Source organism: Ranitomeya imitator, chromosome 5, assembly GCF_032444005.1.
Source record: "Ranitomeya imitator isolate aRanImi1 chromosome 5, aRanImi1.pri, whole genome shotgun sequence".
In the NCBI taxonomy this organism is placed as follows: Eukaryota; Metazoa; Chordata; class Amphibia; order Anura; family Dendrobatidae; genus Ranitomeya; species Ranitomeya imitator.
The window spans coordinates 110,373,829-110,393,760 of record NC_091286.1 but is presented as its reverse complement, the minus strand read 5'-3'; positions in this window follow the sequence as shown (position 1 = coordinate 110,393,760).

Here is a 19,932-nt window from a genome sequence, read left to right as displayed (position 1 = left end):
AAATAATACAAGAAATTAGAAAAAAATATTTACTGTCCATTTATAACGTGTTAGTTACTTTATAACCTTAGCAGAGAATTCAGTATTGGTCAGCATTGGAGTAACAGAAAAACTGACAATAATTTACTATTCAGTTTAGCACAAAGGGTTATTTATTTTCTTACAAAATGGAGACTCAGTATCATTTATGTGCAGAATAATCCTGGTAGCACAGTGATTGTCCTATATTATGCGTCCTGCCTTAGAAACCAATTGCAGCTCAACTCTAATATTGTCCTAGAACAATCTTACAGGGGTGTAAGTTAAGTGGGTGTAAGGTTCCATTGTATAGGCGCTCTACCTGGTGCCCTCCATAGGCTTCCCGCTACCTCCTATGCTGAGATCGGCGTTCCTTTCCTCCTGCTTTCATGATGGCTGCCGTAGAGGCATAGAGAATGCAATGACAAATCTAATCCTCTCCTACCTTTCCTTTCCCATCTCACAACCCAAAAAAGACAGGAAAGAAGTGGTTTAGACTTAAGAATGTGGCGCCCATCTTGGAGGTAGGATAAGCAGAACGCGGATCTAAGCAATGGAGGTAGTGGGAGGCAAAAGGAGGGCGCCAGGAAGGATGACTGCACATTTAAAAAGTGTAGTCACTTTTCAGTCTCAGGCTGGAAGGTCGCTTTAACATACATGTCTTGCTACAATCAGTTACTAAGTAGCAAAGAGAGGATTTTTCTTTCAAATATAAAAAAAAAATTATTCAGATTGATGCGTCCTAGTCCCAACAAATTTTTGTCATTCTGCCAAGTCAGATCAACCCCGGTATGACACTCACTTCTATATAGTCCCCTTTCTTATGTGATATTATATATTTAGTACCTAATATTTAAAACTAGAGGAAAAACGATACACTGGCGCTCGGTTAAATAGGGAGAGGGGAGGGAAAAGGGGGAGAAAACACCTGCAGCAGCTGGTGATGGAACAGGGTCTGTGTATCACCCTGTATGTAAAGTAACACTAGTGAAATCAATAATAGATCACCTGCGCTGTAGTGAGGTTCATCAGTTGCACTCGGAGTTGTGCATGAGGGTAATACACAATATAGGAGGCCTTTGATAAAAGTACACTTACTAGATGCTGGAGTACAGGTGGTTTGCGGGCATGAATACTCCTAATGCTGGATGGTCGGCTTCTTGCTGCAGGATCGTGGGATGGAGAGAGGGAGGTAGCGCCTCAGTTCCCATACTGCAGCTCTGTTGGACGAGCGCCGGGATAGGCAAGAACCGCCAACTTCTAGCGTGCCCTGGCCGGAAGCAAGTTGTCGGTTCTTGCCTACCCCCGGTGCTCGTCCAGCACAGCTGCTGTATGGGAAGTGAGGCACTACCTTCCTCTCTTCATCCCACGATCCTGCAGCACAAAGTCGACCATCCAGCATTAGTAATATTTAAAACTGTTGCACTCTATATATCACCCTCTATAGCTTGTAAATTAATGTCCAATAACAATATGTGACTTATCCCAATTAATATCAATCTAGAAAAAATACCAAAACCTTTCATTGATATAATAACTGTCCTTAGATCTTTCCTTACATTGCCTAAAAATAATTACACCTGCGTACATCGCTAACGTTTCCTCCTGAGTCCCAAACTGAAACCCCCTTATTCCTTTACAACCCCTTATATATGGTCAATAGGTAGTGCGAAGAGCAGCCTGGACTAGGAAATTCATGCCCTGTGGCCCCAGAAAGGGGGAAAGGCAGGGACATAGCCTTATTCACCATCATGCTCTATAGAACTTAATCCACTTAATACATTCTGGGTCAAATCTACACAATATTTCCCATAAATAAGCCCATTCCATGCAACCAAATGCTATTGCCGCATCTAATGACAAGATGCCTCCAGCACCTTCATTATCTGGATGGAAGACAATAATGGAAAATAAAACAGACGTATATTCGAGTCTAGATTCCTAACTGAGACCAATCTCGTTGGTTTCTTATGTATTAATTTACCCACTATCTTTGCCCCCTATTAGCTAACACCTTGGCTGTTATTTGTATCTCTGCATTGGATATACTGTACACCTACATGATTCTAGTAATAACGGATCTTCACTCACTGTAGGAATAACAGTAATGATAGCGGTCTACATTTTATTAGGTAATGTACCGCTTCCTGAGCTCTATTAATAATATTTTATAGCTGCAGGAATAAAACCTGCTTAAGGCTATGTGCACACAATCAGGATTTGCAGCAAAAAATTCTACTGAAAATCTTGATGTTGGCAGGAAAAACGCAGCATAAAATACACGTGTATTTGGCGAGTTTTTGACATATTTTTGTCATGTATTTTTATGGTTTTCCTTACGTATGGGTGAACTACGAGACAAAAGCACTGCAAACAGTGACATTCCGCAGACTTGAATCTGCATCAAATCTTCAAGGAAAAAATAAGCAACGTGGGTATGAGACTTCTGAAATCTCATTCACTTTGCTGGAACTATAAAACAGTGTGTATGTTCCGCAACAAATATGTGCAAAAAATACACAACGCAAAGCGTCCTAAGATCAATCATTCTAAACCATCTACCTAGGCACGTAAGTCATTAAAAGATAAATTTACAAAATCTGTTGCCTTATTCCAAAGAAATCCACGTTTTTAGCACAATGCAAATAAGGCCTACAGAAGCACTGCTCAAATCAAAATTTTCATCTGCTTATTATATTGCAATTAGTATATTATATTTCACTTTGTGCTAATAATTGCTCATTTTGGCTTTCTACCCAGATAATTTTTCTTTTTTTCTATTAGGTCTTTGATATCATGTAATTACTACTGACTAGTTGAGTCCTTCTAAGCTCTATGTAGAAGCAGTTGGTCTCTTTCTCTGTATGAGCCATGAGTGAATGCAATTGTGCCTAGCAGGGGGGTCAGGAGTTGAATCAGGGGATGATTTCTGAAGGGAAAAAAGACTTCCTGTTTCTACATAAAGCAGAGAAAAGAGAAGAATTAGCTGGGTAGAAAGTTAAAACTGAGCAATTGTAAGTACACAGTGCTATATAATGTGAAGACTGCAGTATATTAAGAGGATACAAATGTTGAAGTGCTTCTTTAAGTGCTCTAAGCGTGACACAACATTTACTGATAGCCACTGCCCATGGAAAGGTAGAAGATAGACAAATGCATTGCTGAGCATGAAAAATAAGCTCAAGAGGCAGTCTCTGTGGAAGCACTCTGTCATGCCCAGACCACATAATGCCTTATTTGTCTACTAATAAAAAGGTTGAATTTCTCTGGAATAAGGCAACTGATCGCACAAAACATGGTATCAATGCATTAATTGACAGTTTTGAAGGTTTGATCTTGATGACAGATTCCCTTTAAAAGCCAACTCCATTTCACTAACATCTATGGCTATATCCAAGGCTAACCTTTCCTCTTCTGTAAGTTTTTAAAATGGTATAGTGTATAGTATATAAGGTTTTTAATTGTACTAAATCAAAATTACTTTTGGACTTAAACTCTTATATCATTCTCCATAGGCCTGAGCATTTTGAACAGAATCATTAATTATTTTCACATTTCTACACATAATTTCTTTCAATGCTAACTTGTTATTACGTTTGTTCATTAATGTAGATAACATTTTACTTCTTCTTTCTCACTCTCCATAAATCATTCCAAAAGAAGAATGGGGTTTGGGTCTTTTTCAAGAGTGACTCCTTAACCCCTTTCTGATATTAGTCATACTATCCCGTCGAGGTGGTATGGGCCCGTATGACCACCGATGGGCTAGTACGTCTAACGCGATCAGCCTCGCTCACGGGGGGAGCGCGGCCGATCATGACCGGGTGTCAACTGACTATCGCAGCTGACATCCTGCACTGTGTGCCAGGAGCAGTCACGGACCACTCCTGGCACATTAACTCCCAGAACGCTGCGATCAAACATGATTGCAGCATTCGGCAGCATAGGGAAGCATAGTGCAAGGAGGGGGCTCCCTGCGTGCTTCCCTGAGATCCTCGGAGCAACACGACGTGATCGCGTTGCTCTGAGGGTCTCCTACCTTCTCCTCCCTGTAGGCCCAGATCCAAAATGGCCACGGGGGGCCTTCCAGGTCCTGCAGGGAGGTGGCTTTCAAGCGCCTGCTCAGAGCAGGCGCCGGGAAGCCTCCTTGCAGTGCCTGTCAGATCGCTGATCTCACACAGTGCACTGCAAAGTGTCAGATCAGCGATCTGTCACTATACTGTAATATCACCCCCTGGGGCAATGTAAAAAATAAAAAAAAAATATTTACATGTGTAAAAAAAATAAATTCCTAAATAAAAAAAAATATTGTTCCAATAAGTACATTTCTTTATCTAGATAAAAAAACGATAAAAGTACACATATTTAGTATCACCGCGTCCGTAACAACCCGACGTATAAAACTGTCCCACTAGTTAACCCCTTCAGTGAACACCGTAAAAAAAAAAGAGGCAAAAATACGACGCAAAAAGTGGAATAACACGTGATCAAAAAGGCGGATATAAATAACCATGGTACCGCTGAAAATGTCATCTTGTCCCTGCCATACAGCATCATCAACGAAAAAATAAAAAAGTTATAGTCCTCAGAATAAAGCGATGCAAAAATAATTATTTTTTATATAAAATAGTTTTTATAAAAGCGCCAAAACATAAAAAATATATAATTTGAGGTATCGCTGTAATCACACTGACCCGAAGAATAAAACTGCTTTATCAATTTTACCAAACGTGGAACGGTATATGCGCCCCCCCAAAAGAAATTCATGAATAGCTGGTTTTTGTTCATTCTACCTCACAAAAATCGAAATAAAAAGCGATCAAAAAATGTCACGTGCCCGAAAATGGTACCAATAAAAATGTCAACTTGTCCCACAAAAAACAACCTCACATGGACCAAAATATGGAAAAATTATAGTTCTCAAAATGTGGAGACGCAAAAACTATTTTTTGCAATAAAAAGCGTCTTTAAGTGTGTGGCTGCCAATCATAAAAATTCACTAAAAAACCCACTATAAACGTAAAACTAAACCCCCTTCATCACACCCTTAGTTAGTGAAAATAGTACAATTTTAAAAAATGTATTTATTTCCATTTTCCCATTAGGGTTAGGGTTAGGGTGGGGGCTAAAGTTTGGGTTAGACTTAGGGTTGGGGCTAGAGTTAGGGTTAGGGCTAAAGTTAGGGTTGGGGTTGAAGTTAGGGTAAGGGTTGGTGCTAAAGTTAGGGTTAGGGTTGGGGCTAAAGTTAGGGTTAGGGTTGGGACTAAAGTTAGGGTTAGGGTTGGGGCTAAAGTTAGGGTTTGGATTACATTTACGATTGGAATTAGGGTTGGGATTATGGTTAGGGGTGAGGTTAGGGTTATGGTTGGGATTAGGGTTAGCGGTGTGTTTGGGTTAAGGCTTGAGTTTGAATTGTGGGTTTCCAATGTTCAGGCACATCAGGGGGCTCTCCAAATGCGACATGGCATCTGATCTCAATTCCAGCCAATTATGCGTTGAAAAAGTAAAACAGTGCTCATTCCCTTCCGAGCTCTCCCGTGTGCCAAAACAGGAGTTTACCCTAACATATGGGGTATCAGCGTACTCAGGACAAATTGGACAACAACTTTTGGAGTCCAATTTCTCCTTTTACTCTTGGGAAAATACAAAACCGGGGGCTAAATAATTTTTGTGGAAAAAAGATTTTTTTATTTTCACGGCTCTGTGTTATGAACTGTAATGAAACACTTGGGGGTTCAAAGATCTCACAACACATCTAGATAAGTTCCTTGGGGGGTCTAGTTTCCAATATGGGGTCACTTGTGGGGGGTTTCTACTGTTTAAGCGCATCAGGGCTTTGCAAATGCAACGTGATGCCTGCAGACCAATCCATCTAAGTCTGCATTCCAAATGGCGCTCCTTCCCTTCCGAGCTCTCCCATGCACCCAAACGGTGGTTCCTCCCCACATATGGGGTATTAGCGTACTCAGGAAAAATTGGACAACAACTTTTGGGGTCCAATTTCTCCTGTTACCCTTTGGAAAATACAAAACTGGGGGCTAAAAATTAATTTTTGTGGGAAAAAATTATTTTTTATTTTCACGGCTCTGGGTTATAAACTGTAGTGAAGCACTTGGAGGTTCAAAGTTCTCACCACACATCTAGATAATTTCCATAGGGGGTCTACTTTCCAAAATGGTTTCACTTGTGGGGGGTTTCAATGTTTAGGCACATCAGTGGCTCTCCAAACGCGAAATGGTGTCCCATCTCAATTTCAGTCAATTTTGCATTGAAAAGTCAAATGGCGCTCCTTCCCTTCCGAGCTCTGTCATGCGCCCAAACAGTGGTTTACCCCCACATATGGGGTATCAGCATACTCAGGACAAATTTTACAACTTTTGGGGTCCAATTTCTCCTATTACCCTTGGTAAAATAAAACAAATTGGAGCTGAATTAAATTTGTTGTGAAAAAAAGTTAAATGTTCATTTTTTTTAAACATTCCAAAAATTCCTGTGAAACACCTGAAGGGTTAATAAACTTCTTGAATGTGGTTTTGAGCACCTTGAGATGTGCAGTTTTTAGAATGGTGTCACACTTGGATACTTTCTATGTATAGACCCCTCAAAGTGACTTCAAATGTGATGTGGTCCCTAAAATAAAATGGTGTTGCAAAAATGAGAAATTGCTGGTCAAATTTTAACCCTTATAACTCCCTAACAAAAAAATGTTGGTTCCAAAATTGTGCTGATGTAAAGTAGACATGTGGGAAATGTTACTTATTAAGTATTTTGTGTGACATATCTCTGTGATTTAAGGGCATAAAAATTCAAAGTTGGAAAATTGCGAAATTTTCAAAATTTTTGCCAAATGTCCTTTTTTTCACAAATAAACACAGGTAATATCAAATAAATTTTACCACTATCATGAAGTACAATATGTCACGAGAAAACATTGTCAGAATCATCAGGATTCGTTGAAGCGTTCCAGAGTTAGAACCTCATAAATGGACCGTGGTCAGAATTGTAAAAATTGGCCCGGTCTTTAATGTGCAAACCATCCTGGGGGTAAAGGGGTTAAGATCTTCCAGAGCTTTTTCTCACTGTGTATCTTCCACAGATTGAAACTACTGACATCAGTCCTCTGATTATTTTGCTTCCTTTTTGGCTTGCTGAAAATGATTAAGGCCCATTTCAGTTCCACACTCACGCGGTAATTAATTTGTATATCTAATATTACTTCTGGGGGTTTGTTCTTTTTAATGCAACAGTTTCAGCCTTCTCATCCAATCAAAGACAGCATGCCATTTCAACTTAATCAACTTAATCAAGTGTTTGTGATAACTGTCAATGAGTCTTTTACAACGCTCCACAGGAATTTTGGCCCACTCATCTATGCAGAATTGTTGTATTTCAGCCACATTGGAGGGTTTGAGCATGAACCGCCTTTTTAAGGTTATACCACAGCATCTCAATTGGGTTAAGATCAGGACTTTGACTAGGCAACTCCAAAGTCTCAATTTTGCTTTTTCTTAAGCCACTCAGAGGTGGATTTGCAGTTCTGATTTGGATCATTTTGATCAATACAGCATTTTATGTTTACTTGTGTTATCTTTGTCAAATATTTAATTTTGATTGGTGATCTGAAACATGTAAGTGTGACAAACATGCAAAAGATTAGGAAATTAGGAAGAAGGCAAAAACTTTTTCTCAAAACTGTAAATATACATATCTATCTATATATACTATATTATATGTGTGTGTGTAGATAGATATATAGATAGATAGACAAATATATTATATATTTATTTACATACTAAAAGTAAAATGTAGAACAGGCCATCAGTGTCAGTTTACAGTGTCTCCAAATCACAGTTCCCCTAATAATCAGCTATCTCAATTGATATTGTTTTTCCTGCTTAACTGCTTCTGGGCCATCAATAGACCTTCAACATCTAGGGCAGCTCACATTCTACTCTACTTGGCAGTGATGTTGTAAAACAAGGGTACACAACATTTTTTGGGTCCAAATGCCGCAATGCCATACTGAACCAATCTGAAGAGCCAAAAAAATTTAAAGGGGTACTTACATAAATACTTCACCAGAACAACTATAAGTACATTAAAACATCACCAAAACTAAGTTTTGAGTATTTGAGGAGGATTTGTGTGATTCTGCTCCAAAAAATAAGTGGGAACATGCACTAACTTATACTGAGTTTATGGAGCAAAATTGAGCAGAATCTCGTCAAATCCTCTTTAGAATCTCAAAACTCAAAAGTTTTGAGGATTTTTAAGTTTCAATATAGTCATGAAGCATGTTTTAGATTGCTACATGTGTACAAGGTCAGAACAACCGTCAGCACATGAATGCACTAGAACTACCGTCAGAAAATGAATACACCAAGCTTAGTACAGCGATCAACTGCAATGTCACAACAGCCCCACATACAAGAAGAAGCAGGAAGCATCATATATAAACAAATACATCCAGGTACCTTATATTTGTCATCTTCATTGATTGAAGTCATTCCTGTACATTTTTCTCTCCATGTAGTAGAGAACCCATCATGAGATTTCACACCCAGACCTCGTGTCTGCAGATTTCACTCTTTTCTGTCTTCAGCAGCACATCCCAACACTGTGCCCTTAATACTAAAAGTGAAAAAGGAAAACCGGTTAAAGGAGCACAGGATAGAGGAAACAGACACCAGTGGTTCAACCCAAACTGGTGTCTGTGTCCTCTATCCTGCGCTCCTGTGATCGGTTTTCCTTTTTTCACTTGCGAGCAACTTCCCCCGCTGGGGGTATCTGTTGTGAATTCTGCTTTTGGGCTCCCTCCGGTGGTTGTAGGTGGCAATGCAGTTGTCCCTGGGTTGCAGTCCTGGTCAGGTGTATCTGCTGATTGCAGTTCTGACTGGGGTATTTAGGTGTGCAGGATTCATTAGTCCTTGCCAGTTGTCCATGGTTTTTGGGAGGTGTTGGACCTCTGTCTGGTTCCTCCTGCCTTGCTGCCAAATCAGCAAAGATAAGTGTCTGGTTTTGTTTCTGTGGCACACATGCTGTGTGCTTGATAATTCAGTGCTATTCATTTGTTTTTTCTTGTCCAGCTTAGATTGTGTCAGTATTTACTCAGTCTAGTTGGATTCTCAGGAGTTGCAGATATACGTTCCACGTCTTTAGTTAGATGGTGGAATTTTTTGTATTATCTGCTGTGGATATTTTTGGAAGGGTTTTAATACTGACCGCTTAGTATTCTGTCCTATCCTTCCCTTTTTAGCTAGAGTGGCCTCTTTTGCTAAATCCTGTTTTCTGCCTGCGTGTGTCTTTCCTCTCCTACTCACAGTCAATATTCGTGGGGGGCTGCCTATCCTTTGGGGTTCTGCTCTGAGGCAAGGTAGAATTCCTATTTCTATCTATAGGGGTATTTAGTCCTCCGGCTGTGTCGAGGTGTCTAGGGTTTGTTAGGCACACCCCACGGCTACTTCTAGTTGTGGTGTTAGTTCAGGATTTGCGGTCAGTACAGTTACCACCTACTCCAGAGAAAGATTCATGCGGCTCCAAGGTCACCGGATCATAACAGGTATCCGGCTGGAGCTGTGGAGATTCGGGTGCCTATCTTCCCCTTCTTGGGACTCCTGCTAGCACTCCACTCACAAACCGCTAATCATTGTTACATACTTAAAGGGACACTGTCACCTGAATTTGGAGGGAACAATCTTCAGCCATGGAGGCGGGGTTTTGGGGTTTTTGATTCACCCTTTCCTTACCCGCTGGCTGCATGCTGGCTGCAATATTGGATTGAAGTTCATTCTCTGTCCTCCATAGTACACACCTGCGCAAGGCAAGATTGCACCTAGTGCAGGCATGTACTACGGAGGACTGAGAATGAACTTAAATCCAATATTGCAGCCAGCATGCAGCCAGCGGGTAAGGAAAGGGTGAATCAAAAACCCCAAAACCCCGCCTCCATGGCTGAAGATTGTTCCCTCCAAATTCAGGTGACAGTGTCCCTTTAATACTAAAAGTATCATTATATTGCCCCATAAATAAAAATGTCTCCCATACTGTGCCCCTGAATAAATAATTGCTTGTGCTTCCTGCACAAAATGTCTCCCCCTCACTGCCCCTCTGAAAAATGTCTTGCGCACACAGCCTATCTGAAAAATGTCTCCCACGCACTGTCCCTCTCCAAAATGGCCCCAGAACAATGATGCTCTGTAAAATATCTCTCCCACACCACCTCTGCAAAATGTCCCCCTCACATTGCTCCTCTTAAAAATGTCCTCTGCACACAGCCCCTGTGCAAAATTTGCCCCGGAAACTGCCCCTCTCCAAAAAAATGCTCACACACTGCCCCTCTCCAAAATATCCTTCTGCACACTTAACCTCTAAATGAAGTACCTTTCCTCTACCACTGCCTCTCACATAACTGTGCCCCTTTCAGAATTCTCACCCACATTATGTGCAATCACTGTAACATTAACCCCTTCCTTCCCCATCCACAATTATATAATTTATGCAATATTTGGCTCCTTGATGGAGCACTTGCTATTGGCCGCTTCGTCTCATCTCCTCTGTGGCTTGGCGCTTCGGTGTTGGCAGTAGTATGATGATGTCAGCATAGTGCACCGCTGCACATCAGGGCTGGGACTGCTCTACCCCAGTCCTGCCAACGTTCAAATATATTTGAGACTGAGAGATGCAAATGCATCTGCATATAAGAAGGGAGATGCGTATCCTGGACAGCTCCATGGGCTGCAGTAAAACTTTGGTGGGCCGCATGCGGTCTGCGGGCCGTATGTTGTACAGACCTGTTCTAAAACAATACTCCACTGTATAACACCTGCACCAGATTGTGCAGCTGCTGCAGCCCTCTGTCAGTCACATAGTGAGGAAAGAATCCAGCGCTCATCGAGATGCAGAAAAATTATATCAGATTTATTAGCAAAGCAATCCAAAAATAGTGACATTTTGGTCCAAAGACCTTCCTCAGACTGTAAGTATAAGATAAACAAACAGAAAAAGTCACTACCTTACATATCCAAGTATATGCTTCATTGAATTTTACAGTAAAATACAATAATAATGACATTTAAAACGGAGGTCAAAATAAGCACAGAAAAGTACCAAGGCCGAGGAAGGCTTAATAGTAAATACCACAAAATCATGTCTCCAACACATCTGTTAAAGTAAAGGTAAAATGGTCAACGTTACCAACTAATTCTGCAGCCTGCAATTATTGTAATGAAACCCAATTGCAATTTTTTTATCCTTTTAAGCAAGAAAAAAAAACAATAGTTTCAAAACTTAGACAACCCATGTGTATAATAAATTAAAAAATAAGACAAAGGAAATAAGAAATTAATAAAAAATACTGACTATTCAAATTGCTGTAACAAGACCTAATCCCAACAAAAACATGTATCTGATATATAAAAATATTTGATACTGATAGGTGAACAAATTTTAACATATGTTTTACTGGTTTCTTGCAGTCCTAAACAAATATATTAAAACAGACACATAAATCCTTTATTTACTACTAATACTGCCAGAAAAATAAAATAAGATAGTATTAAAATATTATAAAATGTAGACTCTATGTTTCACAAAAATATGCAAAAAAATATTTAAAAATCTGAACAATAACATTTTTTTACATATTTTTAATTCATGTGTATGAAAATAAAAAAAATGTGCCTTGACAAGTATGGGGAAAATGGCCTGATCATATAGTAGTTTAACAAAGGCTTGAATATATAAAGAAATGGATTGGGGAACATATCTATAACAGTCCAGCTTCAGATGTTGCTCATGTATCACACCCTCAACCTGTCAGATTTAAAAGATGTGAAATTAATGTGTGTAAACTTACAACATTGGCATTATCTGTATGTGTGTACATGAGAAGCTACACTTCATGGGGCTGCTTGTGGTAAATTGATGTATAGTATGATTTACCTGCGCCCTTGGTTTTATTCTGCTCTTCATCTTCTTTCTTGATTGAAGAGTTTTCTTGTGATGAGTCAAGGATTTGTCTTCTCCTCTTGGCTCCACTTCTTCTAACTAGGACCTCCTGATGATATTCCTGTTCTTCTTTCTGGCTTTGGTCATCAATCTTCTGGGAGTTGATCTCCAAATCTGAGCCTTTTCTCTTCTCTCCTCTCCTGTGGCTCTTCTTGATGGACGGCTTCTCATCCTCCAATGAGTCCAAAACAGTTCTTCTCCTTTTCTTCCCTCTCTCACTAAAGACCTCCCCTTTTCTCTCCATATTGTCGCTTTTCTGAAGGCAGCTCCTCCTCATCCGCATCCAAGCCAACTGTCACTCTTCAACTGCCACACATTACAATGTCCGCATGCCACTGGTCATGTGATCAGTAATTGACCATAAACAGTCATATATATGAATTATACAGATACTTGTGTTTTTTTTTTTAATTTCATCTTATATCACAAAGTATTAGGCCAAGCTCACCCTTGGAGGTTTACGTTACATTTTCTAATGCCTTTTTTTCTATAGAAAGACTCTAATATCCAGATCTTTTTCACATTTTCAGGTTAGGAATTGAACATGTTTTGTAGCAATCTCAATAGTAACATTTACATGTAATGGTAATGGAGGAGAATAAGTTCTAGTTACTAGAATTATTTCTTAGAAAACCCACATTTTGCGTTTGCTGTTTTGAAAATGCTTTTTGCCACCATTTTCATTCTGACGCTGTTTTGCCGTCTTTAGGGTATGTGCACACGTTCATTATTTGTAGTAGAGAAATTCTGCAAATACTAGACTGTTGGCAGGTGAAATGCTGCCTAAAATATACATGTTTTTGATGCTTTTTTTTTCATTTGCGTGAAAAACGCTTAAAGAATTGACATGCGACAGATTTGAAACTTTTCAAATCTGCAAAGAAAAGTAAGCAGAATATACATGAGATTTCAGAATTCTCATTCACTTTGTACATTAAATACTGCATTTTTCCATGGAAAGAACATCCAGAAATAACTCTGGAAAAATGCGGAAAAAATGCAACCTGTGAACATGCCCTTGGCTTCTAGTCCATCAAAAGTTAGGTAAGTCTGAACTTGAGATGCCGATGTGGCTACTCATTCTGATTTAAAACTATAGGAAATGACAAGGCAACGATAACGCTTTTTCATTAGTGTAAATAGGGAAATACAGCTCTCCTAGACTGGACACAAGGATTTTATTTGGTTTATAGCAATATATTTGATGGCCTTTATTTTCTACACCATACTACTGCATATACTTTTTTTCACATAAATGCATTACTATTTTCTTGTGATTTTTTTTTTTTGTATTATCGGTGTATAGACTGGAGTTATTTGTAATTTAAGTACAAATTTGGTGCATATAGATTGTTTTTTTCTGCTAAAACCTAGATTAGTCATTGCTAATGTCTCAGAATATTTCAGCATATTATATTTTTTTTTTTCAATTTTTTTGTGAAACAATAATAGGGATTATTTGCTTATACTTGATGATATTCGCGTGTCCATGGTACTCGCTTATTCACTGTATTCTAGAGAATAAATCTTTGTTGTGTATGTGTTTTGGATTTTTTTCTTATTTTTTATGTCATTTTACACATGTCTGCAAAAAAAATATTTCAAGTGCCAAGTAGTGATGAGCGAACGTGCTCGCCACCATTTAGTACTCGCCCGAGTATCACTATTCTCGGTGTACTCGGCGAGCACCGAGTATTTTCGGGATTATTCTGCGGGAGCTCTTTAGTGCGCAAATGACAGTGCAGGGATTGTCAGCCATGCACTATAATGCTGCAGCCATCTTTGTTGTGGTATTACAGTGATTGGCATGCGTATCATAGTTCTGTGTGCTAACCTTGTTCATTTTCTTTTTCTAAAATTCACCAAAAAACAAAAAAATACTTTATACAGTCTATGTAAGGCTGAGTCCTGGTGTATCTGTGTTTGAAAAATTGTATTTTATCCGTCATACGTAGCATAATTCTGTGTGCTAGCCTTGTTCTACTCTTTTTCTTTTTTTTTAAATTCACCAAAAATATCACTCCGCTTTTAATACCTCCTCCCACTCCACTTTCCATATAACCCCTTCAAACCATCTCCCTACAACTAGCTCCCCAACTACACATGTAAGGCTGGGGTCACAAGAGCTTTTATTCTCTCATGAGAGAATTAAATCATTTATGCTAATGACCCTCAGCTCAAATTCTGACCAGAGTTATAGCCGAGTGTCAGTTTACTGTGATCCGATTCTCTTGCCTGAGAAAATCATATCACAGATGCGGAGAAGAAGGAGATTTAATTTCTCCATCTTCTCCATTGTCTATGTCCGTGTAAATCAAACTGCTCTCGGATGACATCTGAGTGCAGTCTGATGTTTTACACCCACCCATAGACTTGATTGGGTGAGTACTATCCGATTTCTGTAGCCACTTGCGGAATGCTGTGATTATTCTCTCATGCCGAACCGTCATAAGAAAAAAATTGCAGATCTACACTGCCCCATAGTATTACATTGGGTTGAGTGTTATCCAATAAAACATTGTATAACACTCGGCCATGTTATACGCTCGTGTGAGCGAGGCCTTAGAGAGCTCCTAGACCAGACATCCACCCAGCCCCAAACACCCTGCCTTAAATAAATGAATCTTCCATAATCAATTGTAAGGGAGCAGATCTCTCTACTTACATCTCAAAACCCCCTTAGATTATCAACTGACTCAGTATGTAAGAAAGAAAACTTCTACCTGATGAATTACTCTTTATTTCTGCTGAAACGGTAAAGAATATTTCAGGCTATCCTGACACCAATAACAATACCAGAGAATAAAGTCATAGACACTATAATGAAGGATTTGTTTTGGAAAGGAAAAGTAGCAAGAATAAAAAGTAATATTTTGCAAATGAAACTTGATAATGCAGGTTTGTCTCTGACTAATCAGCATATTGCTATTTGAATTAATCCCAACATAATACTGAGCACTTAAAAATGACAAATACAGAGACACACAGCTCAACGATGAGTACGAACAAAAAACTGCTGCTCTAAAGTCTCATAAGACATATATTTTTATTTCGATATATAATTGACAACATTAATAAATAATAAACAATGCAGAGAACCCTTGGAGGACCACTACACACAAATGTATATAGATATAATAAGTAGATAAAAATGTTTGTACAAGAATCCCATAAGGTATATCTCTATGCATCCAAAAGGAACCACATATCATCAAAGTTAAGGCGCAAGTCAAGTGATGAGACAACGAGGATAGGTGTTGTGTGGTCCAAAAGCCCCAACGCGCGTTTCACCCTAGCTTTATCAGGGAGCTTGACACACCTGATATGAGTACAGTCTATTACATTTGATGATATGCTGTTCTTTTTGGATGCATAGGGATATACCTTATAGACATTGGGATTCTTGTACAAAAATGTTTTATCTGCTTACAATATTTATATATGTTTGTGTGTAGCAGTTATCCAAGGATACTCTGTATTGTTTATTATTTATTAATGTTTTCATAAAATACATGATTTATGAGATGTTTTAGTACCAGTTTTGTGTTGGCATACATATTTGCTATTTGGTCTCTCATTTGGCACAGATAAGAGGGGGAGTGACGGAAGGATGGACGGACGGTTTACTGCATTGTGATTTAGAAAGGTGAGCTGTGATGTAGATTGTTTGTCCATGCGTGCCTGCATGTTAAAAACTGGGCTAATTCAGAGTATTGAGGTCAAAACTAAAAATGATTGATGTAATATTGAATCCAAATGAATACGGTTTCGAAATCACACGTTACCTTACATTTACTTTTTTCTGGGATAATTTTAAATTCTGACAATAAGTAATATTAGTGGATATATAGACTGGGAAAAAAGTAGCATATGTAATGGAAAATGTTTTGTAACAGGGAAGATTGAAGGAATTAATGTACTAACAATGGACTTTGGAATATTATACATATCTGCAGTTGAGAAATTTACTAAGTTATACAGAAATAGAACTTTTTATAAAATATAGTTCAAATATGATATACCGTATATGGTCGTACAAGATCAGAAGGCGAGTGGCTTTGTGTTGGTTGAGCGGCTATAACCTTATTATAAATTAATAGCAAAGCAATCAAAAGTTGTGGTGCAGCGATAAATGTATGGAGAATATAGGAGATAATAGATTAAAGCAAATATTTGAAATCTGATGCAAGTTTCCATTAAAGCATCACATATAATGTCACTTTTTTCTTCTGCATAGGTTGCATTGTACTCCAGATTTTATATGCAAAATAGGCAAAAGTGAAAACTCGCAGTGTCCTAGATTGTAGAAATATCCAGTGGAGAACTGCTTAATTCCATCTAGCAATGTCCAAAGTTAGTAAGATAGTGGATGGAAAATCAATGGTGTATTAAATAATGGTTAAAATGCATTTATAAACTGACCCTAAAAATTCTTTATTAGGAGATGAAGACGTTTGCGTTTTAATGGAGGTAGAAGACACCTAAAGAGAACCAAAACCTTCACAAAAAGGGCCGACAACTATGTATAAAAAGTACAAACTTTATTGAATATGCATAAAAAATGTAAAAACAGGGCAGTAGCCACCAGTGCAGCAGCAAGGGTGGGACTCACTCGGGGGCAACCTCAATACAGACAGCATACATGAAATAAATAATAAACAATAACGGAATCTCCAAACGGTATAGAGAATAACCATACATGCGATATAAGTGATCATGCAAAAAGTATATACATTAAGAAAGTGCAATGATATGTATGAGGTAAGGCACTAGTAAGTGCTAACATAGGCAAAAGAGATATATAACTAAATTGTTAGAAAACAATACATGTAGCCATAGTATAAGTAGAAGGTATAGTTACCATGGAGGAGCACCCGGGGACCCACCACACCCGACGCGCATTTCGCAATGAAATGCTTCGTCCAGGGGTGGTTGGGTACTGGCCAGAGGGTGATTATAAGGGGGTCATGACCAATGAGAGTAAAGAAAGATAATAGGTACGAGTACCAACACCTGGGAAATCACCCTCTGGCCAGTACCCAACCACCCCTGGACGAAGCATTTCATTGCAAAACGCACAGGACAGGTGCTGGGGGCCTGGGCGGCTGCTAATGTATATACAGGTGCTGGGGGCCTGGGTGGCTGCTGACGTATATACAGGTGCTGGGGGCCTGGGGTCTGCTGACATATATACATGTGCTGTGGGCCTGGGGTCTGCTGACGTATATACAGGTGCTGGAGGCCTGGGGTCTGCTGACGTATATACAGGTGCTGGGGGCCTGGGGTCTGCTGACGTATATACAGGTGCTGTGGGCCTGGGGTCTGCTGATGTATATACAGGTGCTGTGGGCCTGGGGTCTGCTGACATATATACATGTGCTGTGGGCCTGGGGTCTGCTGACGTATATACAGGTGCTGGAGGCCTGGGGTCTGCTGACGTATATGCAGGATCTGAGGGCCTGGGGTCTCCTGACGTATATACAGGTGCTGTGGGCCTGGGGTCTGCTGACGTATATACAGGTGCTGTGGGCCTGGGGTCTGCTGATGTATATACAGGTGCTGGGGGCCTGGGGTCTGCTGACGTATATACAGGTGCTGGTTGCGTGGGGTCTGCTGATGTATATACAGGTGCTGGGGGCCTGGGGTCTGCTGACGTATATACAGGTGCTGTGGGCCTGGGGTCTGCTGATGTATATACAGGTGCTGTAGGCCTGGGGTCTGCTGACGTATATACAGGTGCTGGTTGCATGGGGTCTGCTGACGTTTATACAGGTGCTGGGGGCCTGGGGTCTGCTGACGTATATACAGGTGCTGGAGGCCTGGGATCTGCTGGTGCATATACAGGTGCTGGAGGCATGGGGTCTACTGACGTATATACAGGTGCTGTGGGCCTGGGGTCTGCTGACGTATATACAGGTACTGGTTGCATGGGGTCTGCTGACGTATACACAGGTGCTGGGGGCCTGGGGGTCTGCTGACATATATACAGGTGCTGTGGGCCTGGGGTCTGCTGACGTATATACAGGTGCTGGTTGCATGGGGTCTGCTGATGTTTATACAGGTGCTGGGGGCCTGGGGTCTGCTGACGTATCTACAGGTGCTGTGGGCCTGGGGTCTGCTGACGTATATACAGGTGCTAGTTGCATGGGGTCTGCTGACGTTTATACAGGTGCTGGGGGCCTGGGGTCTGCTGACGTATATACAGGTGCTGGAGGCCTGGGATCTGCCGGTGCATATACAGGTGCTGGAGGCATGGGGTCTACTGACGTATATACAGGTGCTGTGGGCCTGGGATCTGCTGACGTATATACAGGTACTGGTTGCATGGGGTCTGCTGACGTATATACAGGTGCTGGGGGCCTGGGGGTCTGCTGATGTATATACAGGTGCTGGTTGCATGGGGTCTGCTAAAGTATATACAGGTGCTGGGGGCCTGGGGTCTGCTGACGTATATACAGGTGCTGGGGGCCTGGGGTCTGCTGACATATATACAGGTGCTGGGGGCCTGGGGTCTGCTGACGTATATACAGGTGCTGGGGGCCTGGTGTCTGCTGACGGATATACAGTTGCTGGGGGTCTCGGGTCTGCTGACGTATATACAGGTGCTTGGGGCCTGGGGTCTGCTGACGTGTATACAGGTGCTGTGGGCCTGGGGTCTGCTGACGTATATAAAGGTGCTGGGGGCCTGGGGTCTGCTGAAGTATATACAGGTGCTGGGGGCCTGGGGTCTGCTGACATATATACACTGCACAGTACCACTCCTCCTGTCCTGTATGTATACACTGCACAGTACAACTCCTCCTTTCCTGCATATATACCCTGCACAGTACCACTTCTCCTGTCCTGTATATATACACTGCACAGTACCACTCCTCCTTTCCTGTATATATACACTGCACAGTACCACTCCTCCTGTCCTGCATATATACACTGCACAGTACCACTCCTTCTGTCCTGTATATATACACTGCACAGTACCACTCCTCCTGTCCTGTATATATACACTGCACAGTACAACATCTCCTGTCCTGTATATATACACTGCACAGTACCACTCCTCCTGTCCTGCATATATACACTACACAGTACCACTCCTCCTGTCCTGTATATATACACTACACAGTACCACTCCTGTCCTGTATATCTACAGTGCACAGTACCACTCCTCCTGTCCTGTATATACACACTGCACACTGGTTTGTTTGTCCTCGAAAAATATTAAGCTGAGAGTTCCCTCGTGGAATTTGGGCCCTAGGTTTATTGGCCCTTATAGGATTGTGGCCGTCATGAATTCAGTTGTTTTTTGGCTGGCTTTGCCTCAGTCATTTAAGATCCATAATGCTTTTCATCGCTCCTTACTCAAGAAGGTTGTGGCGTCATCCAATTCACCTCCATCTCTGATCCTTGTTGATGGAAATCTCGAGTTCCAGATATCCAGGGTTATGGATTCTCGTTTAGTTCGTCGGTCCCTACAATATCTGGTACACTGGACAGGGTACGGTCCTGAGGAGAGGACTTGGGTACCTGCTGCCGATGTCCATGCGGTTAGGTTTGTTAGGGCATTTCATACAGCTCATCCTGAGAAACCTGGTCCTGAGGTTCCAGAGGTCCCTCGTAGAAGGGGGGGTACTGTCATGGGGCTACCGCGACAGAGAGGTTCCAGAGAACCGCAGCGCTCTGGGCCTCGTTCACACACAGTGAACAGAAGCTCTCCTCCTGTTTTCTGACCTGGCTGCTTTGTGCCAGCAGTGCAGGAGTTAACCTTGTTGCTGAGTTGCTGTGAGCTGGGTCTCTCAGCTGAAGTGGATTTTGTAATCTCCTTCTCTATATAGACCCAGCCTTGACTACAGCTATTGTCAGTGATCAGTTCTGCTGCCTGGCTTGGAGGTTGAAGGAGCGTAGTGTTGG